General features: G+C 39.1%; 1 protein-coding gene and 1 pseudogene across 5 annotated transcripts in view; one reads left to right on the top strand and one right to left on the bottom strand.

Moving 5' to 3' along the window:
* LOC306654672 (kinesin-like protein KIF16B) overlaps positions 1–20,242 on the top strand; it is a gene marked incomplete at its 3' end in the record, with an annotated part of 336,888 nt that overhangs the window by 142,644 nt on the left and 174,002 nt on the right. The gene's annotated exons all lie outside the window — the stretch shown is intronic.
* On the bottom strand, positions 9,587–18,064 carry LOC306654674 (putative RNA-binding protein 23; annotated as a pseudogene). Its single transcript has one exon. The product of its transcript is annotated as a putative RNA-binding protein 23 (transcript).

Here is a 20,242-nt window from a genome sequence, read left to right on the forward strand (position 1 = left end):
AGGACACGGACACAAACCCAAATAAATACAATTTTCTCATACTAGACAAAGGGGCCAAAAATATGCAATGGAGAAAAGATAGCCTCTTCAACAAATGGTGCTGGGAGAATTGGAAATCCATATGCAACAGAATGAAACTAAACCCATATCTCTCACCATGCACGAAACTAAACTCAAAATGGATTAAGGACCTCGGAATCAGACCAGAGACCCTGCAGATTATAGAAGAAAAAGTAGGTCCAAATCTTCACCTTGTTGGTCTAGGACCAGACTTCCTTAACAGGACTCCCATAGCACAAGAAATAAAAGCTAGAATCAACCACTGGGATAGATTCAAACTAAAAAGCTTTCTCTCAGCAAAGGAAACTATCAGCAATGCGAAGAAAGAGCCTACAGAGTGGGAGAATATCTTTGCCAATCATACTTCAGATAGAGCACTAATCTCCAGAATCTATAAAGAACTCAAAAAACTCTACTCCAAGAATTCAAACAGTCCAGTCAACAAATGGGCTAAGGAAATGAATAGACACTTCACAGAAGAAGATCTACAAGCAATCAACAAACATATGGAAAAATGTTCAACATCTCTAGTAATAAGAGAAATGCAAATCAAAACCACCCTAAGATTCCATCTCACCCCAATTAGAATGGCGATTATCAAGAATACGAGCAACAACAGGTGTTGGCGAGGATGTGGGGAGAAAGGTACACTCATACACTGCTGGTGGGGCTGCAAATTAGTGCAGCCACTATGGAAAGCAGTGTGGAGATTCCTTAGAAAACTTGGAATGGAACCACCATTTGACCCAGCTATCCCACTCCTTGGCCTATACCCAAAGGACTTAAAATCTGCATACTACAGAAATACAGCCACATCAATGTTCATAGCTGCTCAATTCACAATAGCCAGACTGTGGAACCAACCTAGATGCCCTTCAATTGATGAGTGGATAAAGAAACTGTGGTATATATATACTATGGAATATTACTCAGCCATAAAGAATGATAAAATTATGACATTTGCAGGCAAATGGATGAAATTGGAGAATATCATGCTAAGTGAGATAAGCCAATCTCAAAAAGCCAAAGGACGAATGATATCGCTAATAAGTGGAGGTTGACACATAATGGGGGGGAGGGAAGGGTTAAAGTTAGGGTTAGGGAGGGGGGCAAGTATGGAGGAAGGAACTACTGTATAGAGGGTAAAGAGGGGTGGGAGGGGTAGGGGGAAGGGAAAAAATAACAGAATGAATCAAACAACATTGCTCCATGTAAATTTATGATTACACAAATGGTATGCCTTTATGCCATGTACAAACAGAGAAACAACATGTATCCCATTTGTTTAAAATTAAAAAAAAAAATAGTATAACATCAGTAGGAAGTAATTTCGTTCTCATTATGTAGAGCCCTCATTACTTAATGCTACTGTGAATGAAGCATTTGCTATAGGATTTTTGTTGTTGTTGTTGTTGTTGTTAGAAATTTTTACCCCTTAGAACAAAGAAACACACACCACACTACCCATTTGGAATAGAATTTTTTCAGAAAATAGACAACACATATACCCATGATTTGAAAAGCTGTGTAACAGAACAGTACCTTTGTACTGGTTGTGGCTGGGTTTCTTCTTCATGTTGTTATGAATGGTGAAATAATTACCAGGAACAAAGATGAAACCTTGGCAAGCATGGAAAGTGGTTCAACCTTTGGTGGATGCCTCTGGAGAAGGATTCCTCTTGGTCTGGATGCGTGTGTGACAATTCAAAGCAATACACCAAAGAGACAGATGAGTGGGATTTACGATAGTGTCAGGGCATCTCAGCTGTTCCATATTGACCCAAACTGTCATTATTAGGACACCTTGGTAAATTTTATGCCCATATATAGGGATATTTTTGAGTCATAATTACTACTTTCTTCAGTGCCAAATTTCCTATTATTGCCCGGCATTTTTTTCCCAACTCTCTTTTGAACATTTATAGAGGCAGCCATGAACATGGATTAAATGTTACGTATGCCAGGTGCTATGCTAAGCAGGCATTATACTTATGTCTGGTCACAAGGACCCAGGCAGGTCCTATTGTTATCCCTGCACCTACCTCTCCTGGGCCTTTCTTTCCCCATTCTCCTCCAAAGTTTCTACACTGTTATGGATCAGAAGTCAAGGTATCAAAACTGTATAACTTTTCTCTGAGGTATTAACACAGAAAACTTGTGCACAATTATGTGTCCAGTTTGATCATTTATAAGCTTAATATATCTTGTAACCAAAATTCAGATAAACAAAACATTCTAGTCCAAGACCCCTGCTCCATTTGTGTCCCCTCCTGTCACTATTCTACCCTTAAAAGTAACCATTTATCTTGATTTCTATCTCTGTAGGCTATTTTGAGTGTTTTTGAACCCTTGACAAATGGTATCTCATAACATTTTCTTTTCTCCATCTGGCTTCTTTACTTAAAATTATGTTTGTGATATTTATCCATGGTGATTTTTTTTTTTAACTCTTCATTCTCATTAGTATACAGTTGTCCCTTGATATCTCTTGGTAATTGTTTCCAGGGCTCCCACCCCAGGACTCCAAAATCTGAGAATGCTCAAGTCCCTTTATATATATTTGCACATAACCTACACACATCCTCTTGTGTACTTTAAATCAACTCCAGATTATGTATAATACTGATACATGCTGTGTAAATAGTTGTTATTCTATATGGTTTAGGGGATGTTGGCGAGGTAAAAGTCTGTTCATGCCAAGCACAGTTGCAACCATCTTAGGCCTGACTATTTAAACATAGTACATGAGATATGAGATGAACAATACTCAAATTAGCACTAAAGAGAGACTGAGGATCAAAGAAGTGGTGGGAGCCTATAGCAACTTCACCTACATGTCATTTTATTTGTGTAGACTCAGTGTAGTACTCTGCTTGCTTCAAGTTCAAGTTTGGCTTTGTGGAAATTTCTGGAATTTTTTTTCCTGAATATTTTTGATCTGCATTTAGTTGAATCTGTGGAAATACAACACATGGATACAGAGGATAGATTATATATTATTCCACTAGGTGAATACAAGCAATTTACCCATCATAAACTCTTAATGGACATTTGAGTAGTTTACAATAGGGATTTGTTTTTGTTTTAAAATAGCACTTCTGTGAACATTTTTGAGCTTATCTTTCAGTAAACACATCTATGTATAGTATAGAAGTTGGCAAACTCTTCTACAAACAGCTAGACAGTAAATAGTTCCTTCTTCTTGGTCTACACCACAAAACAAACTGCCCTTCCTACCGAAAAAAACAGCTACAGACAATAAATAAATTAAAGAACATGAAACACATATTCCAATAAAACATTACTTATGGATATTGAAATTTGAATTTTCTCAGTTTACATATTCATGAAGTGACATTCTTTTTTTTAAAAAACCACCATATAAAAATATGAAATTCAAGTTGTATGGAAACATTCAGCCCACCTGAATTTGTCTTGTGGCTGTGGTTGGCCCATGTCTGCCGTGGAGCATAGGAGTAGAACTGCTGGGTCATATGGTGCAGATATTATTTAACTACGGATGACACTGCTAAACAGCTTTCCAAAGTGCGAGATTGTAATGTAGTTTACAATATGTAAACAGGTTTTTCAGATTTTTTGGGGGTACTAGGGATTGAACCCAGGTTTCCCTGCATGCTAAGCAGGCCATCTACCACAGATCTATGCCCATGGCCTCTAATGAATGTAACAAATGAAGGTTTGGGTGTTTGATGGCTTAGGCAAGAGCTTCCTTCTTTTTGATTCTTGACTGATTGTGGTTGTGAGAAGTTAGATATTTAGGTAAGTGACTTGCATTGTACCTGTTAGCCAAAATAAATGAAGTGTGTGATTGAAAAATATTGCATGTACACCTTTTATCTGGTTTACTGCTTGACTATTAATGGACCAGATCAGCAAACACAATTTATGTTTTATTTGAATTTCATGTTTTCTTGACAAGTTCTATAACTTTAGCCACATAGGCTGTACTTTTAAAAAGTTTTCAAATGTAATTTCTCTTTTGAAAATGGAATATGTTTCTTATTTTAATAAACTTCTAGGACCTGTGTAGTCAGCATTCAAAATTATATTTGGGCTTTGGAACATCCTTTCCTGCATAATCGGAGTGAATGTGCCCTTTTGATTTACTGCACAGTTTATCTTGCCAAGGGTTTATTAATCATGTTTTTAAGTATAAAGTATCACTTACGGGAATACTTTTATAAAATATGATTAACCACAGGAGTATTTACACAACTAAAGTATGCATTTATTTTTTGGGGATTGTTGGGGGTTGGTGTTCATATTAAAGGTTTGTGCTGTGATGTAAGTGACATGAACTCTCAAAGGCATAGGACTTGAATGGTGTACAGTTTTCAGAAGTATTAACTGATTGGGTTCATAGAGCACAGTGTCTTTAGTCATCAGTCAAGTACCCTGCTTGGGCTTTCCCACTGTATGTGTTCTTACTTCAGCTCCCTTGTTTACTGCATAGCTGGGGCAGAAGCTCTTTTCTACAGATGTGAGTTCTTGACACACCATCCCTATTCATTGTGTAAGCAACTTTTTGAACAATTTGATTCATTATACTAATTTAGTTTTGATGATTGGGTTGAGTATTTGGTTAATAGTATAAGTGGGGTTATGCTCTGGCTTCCTCTTAAAAAAATTGGTTATAATGAGAAGCAAGGGGCCCATTTATCAGGGAATGGTCTTTCCTTACCAGGATGCCTCACCATGGGGAGTACCCCTTTCAGAAGGAAACTATGAGAAATTAAAGTCAGTCCCTTTCCATTTCCTCCCTTTCTCAATTCCTCCGCTTGTTCTGAATTTACTTCAGCTTAAGTGGCTGAGAAACAAATGAAATCAACAAATTGAGGAATTAACCTCCACTTTTTCACTCTCCTTTCTCCTGTTCAAGGAGGTCTCCTAATGCTGTTTTGCACCCCTGTTCTATTTTATATGAAAAAAAAAATATGACTAAAAAGCTGATTGCAAAAAAGGTAGAGGATCTTTGCTTTAGCATTTGCTTATTTCCTGCATAATTAGAAGAGCGAGGTACCCAGATGTTGTGATGTCATAGCATCATTCCAAGGCACTGTTAGGACTTCCTGTATAGAATCAAAATTTTAGTTTTACAAGTGTGTTCCTGATGTCTGTGAGGTATGGTAGATTTTTCATGAAAATGTAAATGGGTCTTTTAAGTGTGATTTCCATTAATAAAAAGTGGCTGAAAATTCCTTTGCTTCCAGATAGATATCCGCAGATTTTCTTAAACTGAGCACTTTAGTGACCTGGTCATTAATTGTGAATGATGCATGTTTGCTTTTACTTTGTTTCGTCATTTTAGAGTTCTGACTCTAAAATGGTAGAGCATACAATAAAATTTAGCTTTAAAATTAGACTTAAGATTAAGTAAAGCATATTTTAAGTAAAATGAATGGAAATATATTAAGTAAAATAAGTTTAAGGAATTTTATATGGAAATGTGCTCTTTTTCTTTTAAAATCTCTATTGCACTGTACTATTTTGATTACAAGTATGTTTGTCATAGGAAATTTGGAAAGTGAAATAGCAAAGGGAACTTTAACCAGAGATAACCTCTGATTCTGTTTTGAAGTATTGCCTGGAATCTCTATTCCAGCTCAGTCTGTCTCATCTCTTCTCTTCTCTCTCATATTTATTTATTGTATTTCTAATATATTCTATATGTTTAGTGCATTATAAATATAAATATTAAATATTAATATTTGAATATTAACATGTAACATGTAAATTCACTCACGTATTCTGCACTGAATTGTGTCCCTACAAAATTCACTTGCTGAAGCCTAATACCCAATGTGACTGTATTTGGAGATAGGGTCTTTGGGAGGTAATTGAGCTTAAGTGAGGTCCTAAGGATGGGGCGCTAATCAATAGAACAGGTGATCTTAGAAGAGGAAGAGAAAGATCTCTCTCTGTACAAACATCAAAGAAAGTCCAGAGCACGCAGTGAGTGATGGCCTCCTGTATCCCCAGAGTAAGGCCTCAGATTGAAACCCACCTTGTCAGCTCCTTGTTGGACTTCCCAGACTCCAGAACTATGAAAAACAAATGTCTTTTGTTTAAAACATTCTGTTTCTGGTATTTTGTTATAATAGTCCAAGCAGACTAATAACATGCACATATGTATGTGAATCATTTATACATCTGCATGCATATAGTGTAACAGAAATTGATATCTTTTTTCTATGCAATCTGATAGATCCTTTTAAATTGTCTTGTTATTTGTTATCACAAATCATTTTTGGAGAACATGACATATACGTTTTAATATATTGCACATTCTATCCTATATTAAATCAACTGAGACATGGTTTCCTATATTTAATCATCTGAAACAAGTTAAACTACTTTTGTGTCATGATTTGAAACTTGTTTTAAAAGTGGAAATTATAGTGATACCTCAGAGCTTATTTCTGAGTGGTGTTTCTTTACCTTTTAACATTCCCTTTCATTTGTGGTAGACGTGGAGGACATAAAGAATTGGTTTGGGAACGTAGCTCAGTGTAGACTGCTTGACTACTGTGCACAAGACCCTGTTTTCATTACCAGCACTGCCCCTGCCACCAAAAAAAAAAAAAAAAAAGACAATAACTCAGATTTTCAAATGTGAATGGTTATAAGTATAGGTGTAGCACATGAAAAGGTGTGAGCTTTTATGTGTGGGCTATAGGGGACAGCATGAAAAGTGTGGCAGCATGCACTTAGGACAGCTGTTCTGAGTTAAGCAACCACCCAAGTAGCTGTATGTTTTCAGCAGATTAAGTAATCCCTTTAAAATCTCAGTTGCCTTATCTCTGAAACTCAGTGGGCCTTGGTTGTTTACCTGCTCCACACTACTACTCTGAAGTCCAACACTGAAGCACACTGTGCTCTTCATCTGTAACATTTTTTTTTAATTGCAAACAAATGGGATACATTTTGTTTCTCTGGTTGTACATGAAGTAGAGGCGTACTATTTATGTAATCATACATTTACATAGGGTAATGGTGTTTGATTTATTTTGTTATTTTTTCCTCCCCCCCACCCCTCCCACCCCTTTTTCCTATATACAATTCCTCCTTCCTCCATTCTTGCCTCCCTCCCACTCCCCATTATTATCATCATCCGCTTATCAGCGAGATCATTCATCCTTTGGTTTTTTGAGATTGGCTTATCTCACTTAGCATGATATTCTCCAGTTTCATCCATTTGCCTGCAAATGCCATAATTTTATCATTCTTTATGGCTGAGTAATATCCCATTGTATATATATGCCACAGTTTCTTTATCCATTCATCAATTGAGGGGAATCCAGGTTGGTTCCACAATCTGGCTATTGTGAATTGAGCAGCTATGAACATTGATGTGGCTGCATCACTGTATTATGCTGATGTTAAGTCCTTTGGGTATAGGCCGAGGAGTGGAATAGCTGGGTCAAATGGTGGTTCCATTACAAGGAATCTCCACACTGCTTTCCAGAGAGGCTGCACTAATTTGCAGTCCCAAGCAGTGTATGAGTGTACCTTTTTCCCCACATTCTCACCAACACGTGTTGGTGCTTGCATTCTTCATAATCGCCATTCTAATTGGGGTGAAGTGGAATCTTAGAGTAGTTTTGATTTGCATTTCTCTTATTACTAAAGATGTTGAACATTTTTTTCATTTTTCTGTTGATTGTTTGTAGATCTTCTTCTGCAAAGTGTCTGTTCATTTCCTTAGCCCATTTGTTGATTGGGTTATTTGTATTCTTGGTGTAGAGTTTTTTGAGTTCTTTATATATTCTGGAAATTAGTGCTCTATCTGAAGTATGAATGGCAAAGATTTTCTCCCACTCTGTAGGCTCTCTTTTCACATTGCCGATAGTTTCCTTTGCTGAGAGAAAGCTTTTAGTTTGAATCTATCCCAGTTATTGGTTCTTGCTTTTATTTCTTGTGCTGTGGGAGTCCTGTTAAGGAAGTCTGATCCTAAGCCAACAAGTTGAAGATTTGGACCTACTTTTTCTTCCATAAGATGCAGGGTCTCTGGTCTGATTTCAAGGTCCTTGATCCATTGTGAGTTGAGTTTTGTGCAGGGTGAGAGATAGGGGTTTAGTTTCATTATGCTGCATATGGATTTCCAGTTTTCCCAGCACCATTTGTTGAAGAGGCTATCTTTTCTCCATTGCATGTTTTTGGCACCTTTGTCTAGTATGAGAAAACTGTATTTATTTGGGTTTGTGTCCATGTCCTCTGTTCTGTACCATTGAGCTACCTGTCTATTTTGGTGCCAATACCATGCCGTTTTTGTTACTATTGCTTTGTAGTATGGTTGAAGTTCTGGTATTGCGATACCCCCTGCTTCACTCTTCCTGCTAAGAATTCATCTGTAACATTTGTGAGGATTACACTGAGCCCCCATTTTCTTACTGGTTAGACTATTCTAGATACCAATATATGGGATAATTGTGTACTTGGGGGTCAGGGGCCAGGAAATGCCATCTGATTTTGGTTTCTGCCTTTGTAGAGTGGATCTAATGGTACTGAGTTCCCTGAAGAATGAGCAGCAAGTTGATTTATTATAATGCCCAAAGGAAGAAAGAAATAGCCTTTCTCATGACAGTTTGTAAACAAAGGCACCTCAGTGTTCCTGTGGCATTGCATGTTATTTTCTGGTGTGCTCCACTGAGTTATTAGGTGGAATGCAGGGGTAAGGACATGCAATCTATGAGTAGACATTGGCAGCCTGCTGGTGTTGAGGTTGGCCCAGTGGAGCTGAATTTTGCCACAGCCTGGAAGTCTCTCCAGATTCCACATGAATTGGAATTTTGTTGAATTAAATACTATTTGTAATGGTCATTTACCAGGACCTTAACTTTTTGGATGAACCAAAATGCTGGTTGTAGATTTCAGGGTTTCTGTTTGTTTTTTGATAATTCTGATTATTTATGCTAATGAAGGATGACAAGATATGGATGTTAATGATAATTCTACGATCTATAATACTGATAAATAAATGTGTTAGGTTTTCATAGCTATGACTGAAATACTCAAGGAGAACAATTTAGAGGAGGAAATATTTACTTAGGGCTTATAGTTTCAGAGGTTCAGTCCATGGTCAACTAACTCCATTGTTTAGGCCCAAGGTGAGGCAGAGCCTCACTTCAGAAGGTGAGATGGTGGAGGAAATCTGCTCACCTCATGGTGGCCAGGAAGTAGAGAGAGGGACCATAGGGAAGATGAACCCTTTCAGGGTATGACCCTAGTGACCCACATCTCTAACCATGCCCTACCTGCCTGCAGTTACCACCCAGTTAGTCTATTCAAACTAAGATGGACCAATTAGGTTATAGCTCTCATAGTCTAACCATTTCACTTCTGACTATTTCTGCATTAACACAGGAGATATAATATATATAATGTATATAATATATACACTACCCCTGCATTCCTCCAGCACCATGTGAATGACATCAAGATCTGCCAAACAGTAACTGGGCTCCCGTGGACCATGGCTGCAGCAGCCTGTGAGTGCCTGGGTGACTGAGTGTGGTGAATCAAATCTTGAGGAAACAACTTTCTGGGTACCCTTGCGTAAGCAGGGTGCCTCCATGGTCTCTTAAATGAGTTTTCACTTTTATACCTTTGATCCTGCAGTGGATGTGGTCTTGTCAGTTCCTGAGATGCTCTCTAGTTATCTTTCCTATAGCCTCTGTACAAAGTACTTAACTTCTTTTAGTCATGGTAATTTTTTCAACAACCACACCTTTCTTGGTTCCAGTTTTGAATGTACTTTTCTAGTCAAACTGCTAGCTTTTCAGATTTTTTCTCTCTCCTGTTTGCTCCTTGTTCTCATAATAAACCTTGCTCAAAGCTGCCAGCAATATCCGTGCCACTGCCTGGATGCTGTCCTGCCTTGACATTTCCTTTACCACATTAATTAGTTCATCACATTTAAATTTGTCCTTACAGTGTCAGGCCATGGGCAAAATGTAGACAAGTTTTTTTTTCTTTTTTTTTCCCCAGAATATAACATCAGTGCCCTCTAGTCCTCCAAATTCCTAGAGTTCTTGTTTCCCTCTGAAACCTCATGGGTACAGTCTTTACTGCCTGCATTGCCAATAGCATTCTGGTCTTCTGAGCTCCCGCCACAATTGCCCATTAAGCTCTGCTTACAACATTCTAAGGCTTCTTTGGCCTACATCTCCACACTTTTCCAAACTCTCCCTGCAACCCAGTTCCAGAGGTTTCTGAATGATAGTTTAGTCACAATCACGACCTCACTTCACAGGGCTAATTTCTGTGTTAGGTAGGGTTTCATCACTCTGACCCAAATACCTGACATGACCAACTTAGAAGAGAAAAAGTTTATTTTGGCTCACAGTTTCAGAAGTTCGATCCATGGTTGGTTACTCACAGCTTTTGACCTAAAGTGATACAGAATGCCATGGTGGAAGGGCAGCAGTGGAGGAAAGCTGTGTGTGTCATGTTGACCGTGAAGCAGAGAGGGGAAAAAGAGAGAGGGGAAGGAGCAGCAAGGAACATTACCACTTCCAGGATACTTCCTCTGCCCAGTGACCTACCTCCTCCACCACAACCTTCTGCCATGATGTTCTACCGTACTTTGGACCCAGAGTAATAGAGTTGTCCATGTAATCAACCTCTGAAACCACGAGCCAAAATAAACCTTTCCTAAGTTAGTCTTGTCAGGTATTTTGGTCACAGCAATGTAAAGCTAACACAATAGATATAGATAAATATTTTTAAAGGTTAACATATTGATGCCTAGATATATCTATAGATATGTTGATATAACATGAGTGTATCTTTACATATAATAAGATATAGATCCAGATCTAAAGTTGTAGGTATAGATAATTTGTAGGCATGTATGTGTTTTACTCATCAATATATCCCTAATTTACAGTAACAGCTGACAATTAGCAGATGATCTTTAGCCATTAGTTGAATGACTTGTAGAAGAAGCAAAACTCAGGAATGAGGGAGTTATGTCCCATCATTTGTCCTTTTGAGGAATCTCAAAATGCACACAGCAGAATAGACATGTTGGTTGTTTGGAGAATACAAATTTATGGCCCAGCCCTGGATGCAGAATACCTGGGAGCTTAAAACAAAACCAAACCAAAAAACAACCTTTTCCCCAGTCCCTTCCTTGAGGTACTCATTTAAAGGACCTTGGATGGGCTTCTGATTAGTACTTCTTGAAAGCTCCTTGGATAGTCCACTGGTCTAGCAAGAGAAACTAGTGAGGTATGGACATAAAGTCACTGGTTTATGTGCAGCTAAGATCCAAGTAATTAGGCCGGAAGCTATGTCAGTGCAGAGCAAAGGGCCACAGCAGATCAGGACAGAGTCTAAATGATTCCCGAGGGAGGGAGAGGAAAGGTTGAATTGGGAACAAGAGAGCTGCTCTTATCTCTTGAGCAAAGGCTGGGAGGTAGAGATGAGCTTGCATATTTTGGTGGGTGAGAAACAAAAGCAGGTCAGTTTCTAGACCAGAGTTAAAGGCCATTGTTATACTGATGACTTCTGGGATACAACATTCCACTTATAATGATCTTTCACTTACTGTCTATATGGTAAAGTTTCTACTACATAGAAAATGCCCTTGTAGAACTGTCTGATGAACCCTTCTAGATATTTTCAGCTTTCATTTAGGTCAAATATACTAAAGTACTTGTGATCATAAGATCTTGCTCTACTTAAAAAGTCTAGTTAAATATTAATGTGAGGAAATTTGCTCCTGCATATTTTCACACATAATTTCTTTAATTGGTATTATGTATTTTGCATAATTTAAATACTGACATCTGGATGATTTGCTCAGCAAAGAGGCCTGTTTCATCAAAAAGATCTACACAGCATCTTCTCTGAACTGCATGCCAATAGTTAGCTATGTAGAGCTTAAATAAAGAATGATGTTTCTGCAGTGAGAACTGTAATGGAAATTGAACTGTCTCAAGAGTTTCTGTTCATTAAAATGACAATATTAATTATATTTACTGGTTGGGGACTGACTGTGAGTAATGACAGGAATTTAGGTTTGTTAGTACTATGGGGTAGGTGGGAGCCAGACCCTTCTCTTTCCAGTTCTGCCCTGGTGAGTCTTAGTCACCTTCTGTCTACATGTGCTTCTTTTCACCATAGGCATGGTCATATGAGTTGTTTCAAAGCTATAGAAAAAACAAGCCTTTTGGCATTCCTAGTTCAGTTTCTATGACAGTAGGTGCTGATCTTATATCAACTTTGCAATGCTAGGTACAGATTTTTTTGGACACATTAAATTGGGATGCTAGTCTGCTAGAATCAAATTTTAACATTTAAGCAAGGTTCTCTTATTAATTTCTGACTTATTCTAGCTATTTTAACTACTGTTTTGAGGTTTAAGAGTTGCTTTTGCCTGGCAAGGAGCATAAAGACAGGACTGATGAGAGACAGTCTTGACCACTTACTGAGACAGAGACTATTCTGTGGTTTGGTCCTCACTGATCCTATCCTGATTGGTGTTCCCTGGGCTTGACATGTTGATCTGGACCCACTGTTTCTTTCTGGAGGGGCAGGCAGACAGTAAATCATTGTAAGAGATAATTTGATAGCCTTGAGTGCTCTGAAGACAGTGAGCCACATAGAGTGGGCCTGCACACAGGTGTGGGTCCTTGCAGAGGAGATAAACTTCATCTGAGTAAGGACCTTGTTCATCTCTCTCACTGGTGTCTCTGAGCCCTAAGAGAACAGGCAGTGTGTGTGAAAAGAGAAGATTAACAAGGACAAGGCACAGGGAGCTGGGGTCAGGGGAATCACTCAGGTAAACAGAACTGCACTTGGAGGGGCCTCACAGTAGAACAAGGGAGCCTCTGTAGCTGGAGTGTTGTGAGTTACGTGGAGGGAGGATGAGGTCAGAGGGATGGGTGGGGAAAAGTTAAATGAGATGTGGAGGCCATCTTAATTTTAAATGCATGGGAAACCATTGTAGGGTTTTGCACCTGATCTCTTGAGACTGGCTGCCATATGGGGAATAGATTGTAGGGTAACAAGAGAAAAAGCAGAAAGACCAATAGAGCAACATTGGAGATTCCAGGTAGAAGAGAGAGCTAGCTGGGACCTTCAGTAAAGACAGAAAGTTGTCAGTAATTCAGGCCACATCATGCAGATGGAGCCAGTCTGACTCACTGATGGTCTGGTTGTGTGGTTTGAGGCCAAGAGAAAGGTAAAGGGTGACTTTGTGTTGATTCATTTGGTTCTTCTTCTCTTTTTCAGTCCATGGATTGCTATCTGCCTTCCTACCCAGGCCTTCTCCTTCCAGGAGCCTAGTTCCAATAGAGGCTAATCCCTGGTGTATTTGTCCTTAACATTCACAAACTGTACTTTTGCTTTTTTATTTTAAAATATGGTTACGATTCAAATGGTCTAATTTAGAGAACCTTCACTTGAAGGATTACACATTCCCAACCAGCTTTGCAGGGACATAGAATGTGCCTGTAAATGCTGTTTGTAGTCACTTCATCATTCTCTTTGGGGACATATCAAAAATAAAAAAAAAAAGTTACTTCCTGTAGGATTATGAAGGGGCACTCCTTATTTCTTTTCATTATGGCTTGCTCAGGTTTCATGTAGAAAGCACTTTCGTAGTCAAGACAGTTAATTGCTTCATTGACTTCTCAGTTAATTTTGGCAACTATTTCATCTTTTTGTTAGGAGATAAAAGTCTTTCTATGTAGAAAATAATACATAAGAAATAATAGTTTTTGGGTGAATGCCAGCTTGTAATATGCTTTTAAGATTTTAGGCTCATTTTTTTTCTTACGACAAGGAAAGCATTTGTATGTTGTTTTTAAAAAATAAGTTACTAGACAACTATTGATAGTCAAACTGGTAATTTTTTTTTTCTTTATGAATATGGCAGTATCTACTTACTGAGCTACATGGAAAGTATTGCAAGGAAATGTCAAGATCTTTTTTTTCCTAGCAATAAATCTCTTTTGCTTATATATCAGATTTTCTTGAAACTCTCCAGTTTCCATATTCTCATTAAGAGGAATAAAACAGTTGAGAATGTCTTTTCTTAAGGTCAGTCATTCTAAACTGTTTGTCATGGAGTGCATCTTGCAGTGCCTCTCAAGCTCTTGCTTCCTCTTTTTTGGGAAAGGTATCACACCTTTTACTTAAATTCCTGAAAGCAGCTGAGGCGTCAATCCCAATTGCCTGATAGGATAGATCACTCCCATGCTTCCCAACAAGATGCTGAGCCTACAGTAGTAGTTCTGCCTCAAGCTACATGAATCTGAGGCTGAGCCAGGTGTCACAATGTCCATGTCCATGATACCTTCCAGCATCCCTAAAGCCCAAGTCCAGCACCTTCAAAGAGTACCCTGTAACTCCAGTGTCCTCTAGATTCAGAGATCCTGTAGGTTTTCTTTGACAGATTATAAAGTAAAGGTAGAGTTAGGAAAAGGAGAGAGTTTAGTTCCTTTAGTTCATGTCCTATGGCCTTATCAATAGTGGAAGAATCACTAAGGGGTAATGGGAAAGGACAAGAAGGTGGTCTTGGGAAAAGATACACCAGGACAAAGAAGTGTTCAGTGTACGTGTAGATTGTTGTCTTAAACTGGGGGTTTTGCTCAGCAGAGACCATTTCCGGTGGGGCATGGGAAGGAGCCCTTCTTGTTGTCTTAAGAGTGAACCCAATTCCTCCAGAATCAATGTCCATGCCCTCAAGATGGCTTGGTCCACTAATGGAAGACAGAACAGTAGAAGAGAAGATGTGGAGAAGAGAGTGGCAGGGCCTAGAGGGCATAGAGAGATAGTGTGGCTATGCCACTGATTTGCATGGTTTGGGGGTTAAAGAGGCTGGGGAGCTGGAAGCACTGGGATACAATTGCCTGAGAGGCAACGTTCAAAGCCAGACTCAAAGCAGTCAGAGCTGTTGGGTTCAGGGTCCCAAAAGAAATTGCTCCATTCAGTTACAAGGCAGCAGCAGCTGTGGTTGACTGCTGAATTCCAGCACCTTCTGCCTTTGGCCATAAGCTGCAAAGTTCACCTGCAAATCCCAGATCTAGCTCCTGGTCCCCCTCAGGAAAAGTGATGTCTGTGCCATCATCTAGCTGCTTAGTCACTTGGCCAACCCTCAAAAGTTGACCAGCACGTTCAAAACCATTCAACTGTTCCAGGGTCATGGGGCACACTCAGAGTCAGAGAACGTAATAAAACTGTAACCTCTAGAGCAGCTTGTAACTGAGTCCTTCATCAGGATAATGTTGTCAATTTTGCCAGAAGGCTCAAAGATGCCCTGGCGCATGTCCTCAGTGATGTTGAAGTGCAGGGAGCCCACGTAGAGGCATATTGGTCCACCTGTACTTTTCTGCAGATTGTTGACCATGGCTGCCAATCTGTTTTTCTCGGTCTGTGAGGCCTGTACAATGATAGATACTCCCAGCAGTCACTGCCCAGTCAGCCCAATGGCCAGTGACACAGACTGGCACAGACTGGATTTCACATAATTCCTCATATGCAATGCCTTCAGAATGACTTGAGTTCTGATGGAAGATGATACACACTCATGAACCTTGCCAATAGCAGGAAAATGTCCTCCAAGTCTGGAGGCCGGATATGGGCAGCTAATTGCATGCAGAAAACTGCAGGCATCATGCTTCTCAGATTTTCAGTTGACTTCCTGACTGGGCTTTTGTCTTCGAAATGAGGGCTCTTACGTGTCCACACCTATGTCCAGTGGCAAGTGGAGGACTCCTACAGTGCATGTGATCCTCACATGGCCTGACTTCGCGACTCACTACTGTGGAGGATCCCGGCTGCATAGATGCCAATGACTATCTCATTTTGGCTCCAACTGTTTCTTGGTGGTCTGTGCTGATCCCTATGACCACACTTTGTATCCCTGCTTCTGCTATGACGCCGACTCCCCTTCTTCCCCTTTGTTCTGTAGGGAGCTCTCAGCGTGACCTCAGTCACTCTATGAACGTCATCAGACACCATTGTGTCAGAGCAGTTCTGGTCCCGGACCTGGTTCTCTTCGTGCCTTTGGGGGTGTTGTGGGGCAGGAAGACAGCGCTATCCTATAGTCTCAGCTGCAAAAGCAGCATGGCATCCAGACCTACCTAACTTCCTGCAAAATAGCCGCACCTCCGCTCTCTTCCAGAACCTTCGCTGAAGATACTATTCTTGACTTAAGTGCTAAAGAGGCTTTGGAGACAGCGTCACAGATATTCAAGGAAAGGAGGAAATAGTAATAAGTAGCAAAACAAACATACACAGCTGCAGCAGCTACACTACCATGAAATCATCAAGAAGAGGCAAATGAGGAAGGTCATGTGCTGGCCACCGAGGGGACGGAGAGATTTGGATCGTGTGCTCCTAAACCTGCACCTCAGAAGCTGAATCTGGGAGGATTCTAAAACCCTCCTCAGTATCCTTCATCTTGGGAGGAAAAGTTTGATTTTCCTATTCTTGTTGAGGAGGACTAGCAAAGACTGATGGTGGATCTGGGACAAAATGAAAAGCAGAACTGATGCTGTCTTGAAGCAAGGCTTGCGAACTTCCTTTCCTGTCTCTTCCCAAGCAGGAGAAGTACGCCTGGGTCAGGGTATTTAACAGCTTTTGGTAAGAGAGGACAGAGTACAGTTCCTTAGTTGAGATCTAGCTCTCTGTTGTTGCATCTGGCTAGAGAAAAGTAGTTAGAATGCAGACCATCAGCCTTCTAACTGTGGACAAAGTTCCTGTGTTAAAGCATATGGAATTTTCTGGAAAGATACACCTAAACATCTGCAAGGTAAAGAAAAGAAGTAGTACCATTATATAAATAACTGTAGCCATAGGTGAACGGATAGACTGAGAAAGAAAAAGAAAGGGAGGGAGGGAGAAAGGAAGGGAATATAGCATGGAAAGGACAGAAGATTCTAATCTAGATGAAAACAGATCTCAAAACATAGTAGTTACTTAAAATTGTTTTATTCTATGGAACAACTTAATGAGAAACATGAATTCAATAAACAAAGCAAGATGATAATAAAAAGCAGAGATGAAAAAAAGGCAGATTGCAAACTAAAGGAAGATTTTGAGGTCTAAAACAACATCATTATAGGACTAATAAATAAAATTAGGAACATGAAGGAAAAGAGTAGATGCCACTGAAAATCAAGTTACTGAAACAATAAATACTGGATAATCTCAGTGAACACAAATGAAATGAGCAAGATATTAGAGCAATCAGAGCTAAAAGATATAAAGGACAAGGCATAACAGAAGAGTAATTAGTGTTCCTAAAGTAGACAGTCAACAAATGAAACAATATGGAAAATAAAACAAGACAACTTTTGTGAAATCAAAGAATAAAAAAAAGAACTTAGTCTGCAGGCTAGGAGAATGTGTTGTTTTCCAGGAAAATGTAGAGTACAAAATGTTCAACGCAGATCTATCTGAATCAAGCTGTTGAATTTAAAGGATAAAGGAAAAATTCTTTATAGCATTCAGGCAGAAAACCAAATTCTCTCTCATAAACTAAAAGTTAGACTAGCTTAATATTTCCTTGAGTAGCATTAAATTTCTGAATCCATGGAGCCATGTCTTCAACATCTCCAGGGACAGGAAATATGACCCAACATGTGGCTCTACGTTGACACAGCTGTGATGTCATTCAGGTGCCAAAGGAGGCACATGCTCCCAGACAGGTGCAAACTTGGGTAATGGTGCTTAAAATCAAAACATGCGCGAAAAATTTATATACACAGTGAATAGCTTCCGAAATGTCTTTTCTTACCTTAGAAGGACATTTTAGGGAAAACCACTTGTAAAAAAGAAACGTTTTGTTGAAATATAACAAATATTTCAATTTCTTTTCCATCTGTTAAATTTAAATAAAATCACATGCAGTTTTTGCTTAATTTAAAAGTAGCTCTGCTACAGGATAATGGTTTTTTGTTTTTTTTTTTTAAGAGGTCTTCCTGTCTGCTTGACTTTCTATCTCCCTCTGGATATCCATGCTGGGTGATGATTTTGCCACAGCATAAATTTCCACAGAAAGAATCTGACAATGAATTTCTGGGTGTTTGTACAAAAAAATTCCACTTAAAAATCATTCATAATGGTACCTATTTAATGACTACTGTATGCCTACAGCAGCTGTCTTCACCCAACATAGAACACACTCGTGAGGAAACATAATTTCTACTTTTAGAGTTCTCTCAATTAAGACAGGCCAGACTCGTTGCCAACGTTTCCCCAGTTTTTTCCAAGTCGAATCTAGCTTTAAGGTAGGCTTCCCAAAAGGAAAAAACAGGTTTTTGTCTTGAGTTTTGTTTTGGTTTTTGCTTTTTGGGATGGAATCCAAGACCTCATGCATTGCTAAACATGCATTCTGCCACCGAGCTACATGCCCAACCCATTAAGTTTTTGAACTAGTCTTCACTTATATATTTATTCAAGAAAGTTGTTGAGTTTTGTAAGATGACTGTGCTAGATACTAAGGATATAGTTGTGATAAAAAAAAAAAAAAGAGGTAGAATCCTGCTCAATGCAATCAATACTCAGTATTATGGTTCAAATATGAGGTAGCCCCCAAAAGCTCATGTGTGAGACAATGCATGTTTTTTTTAGAGGTGAAATGATTAGATCATGAGAGATATAAACTAATTAGTGAATTAATCCATTGATGGATTAACTGCACAGTAACTATAAGGTGTGGCTAGAGAAAGTAGGTTACTGGGGGTGTGTTTTGGGGGTTGTGTTTTGTTCTTGGTAAGCATAGCTTTCTCCGCTTCCTGGTTGCCATGGCCTGGGCTGCTTTCCTCTGCCATGCCCTTCCACCATGATGTCCTCCCTCACCTCGGGCCCAGATCAATGGAATTGGCCAACCATGGACTGGAGTGAAACTCTGAAACTGTGAGGAAAATAAACTTTTCTTCCACTGTTTTTCTTGTCAATTATATTGGTCACAGTGGCACAAAAGCTGACTGAAACGCTCAGATATGGTGGTTACAAGGGATTCTCCCAGGGATTCTCCCAGTAAGTCAAGTCTTCAAGTGGTCTGTACCCCCGGATTCTAGGCAGCTCTGTTCACAACCCACCAGAGCCCCCAGAATGCGACAGAAGTGATGCTTTGTCAGCCTCAGCACTGTACACGTTTTAAATTCAGAGGTATTTTAACTGAATAAGTATCCGGAGGTAGAAGAAAAGCATGTTGAGGTTTTTTTTTCTTTTCTTTTTTTTTTCTTGGTACTGGCAATCCAATCCAGAGACATGTTACCACTGAGCTACCTCTTCAGTCCTTTTTTGTTTTTTATTTTGAGACAGAGTCTCACTCAGTTGCTAAGGGTCTTGCTAAGTTACTGAGACTAGCCTCAAACTTGTAATCCTCCTTCCTCAGCCTCCCAGGTTGCTGGGATTATAGGCACATACCATCATGGTCCAGAATAAGCTAATATAATGAACATAATATTTATGTTCTGACACTTCTAATCAGTCTATAGTTTCTTTTTTACCCAAATAAGCCTGGTTGCTAAAAGCTTTGTTTCATTGCAAGATATGTGCAACTCCACATTTTACTTTTCTTTCTTTCTTTGGGACCCAGTGTGCCAGGAGTTGGGGAGGGTGGCCAGGTCTGCTGTGTTAAGTATTCCATCTTATCCAAGAGGTGTTTCATAAATTATGTATAACAGTAGATGCCACTCAATAAATATTTTATACATGATAGATATTTTTGTCTGAAATTACTTTTTCACTTGAGCAATGATTTAAACCTTTGTTCTCAGTTTTATGAGGTGACACTTTTATAATATCGTGTAGTTGAATGCAGCTTGAATGTCATAGAGCTTTAGGGCAGCATTAATCATAAATTCATCTACCCCCACTCTCAATCTTGAAAATTTTTCTAATTCATGTTTTACCTATTGTATGTCTGGAAGAGTGTGTGAGTGTGTGTTTTATGTGTTTGTGTGTATGTATACACTTTGGGTGTTGTGGGAATAATGCCTTTGACCAATAATGGCTCTGAAGTTATGGATTTCCAGTGCTTTTCAAAGTGTATGAGACTTATATCAAGGAAAGAAAAAAAAAAAAGTGTTTTCAGTGGTATTTTTTTTTTTTTCAAGAGCATTAAACTAAACTTGGATGTAGTCCAAAGCAATTTGTCTAGTTCAAGTAGGAACTGTTATAGTTAAAAATATTGCCT

Source organism: Sciurus vulgaris (genome assembly GCF_902686455.1).
Source record: "Sciurus vulgaris genome assembly, chromosome: 2".
Classification (NCBI taxonomy): Eukaryota; Metazoa; Chordata; class Mammalia; order Rodentia; family Sciuridae; genus Sciurus; species Sciurus vulgaris.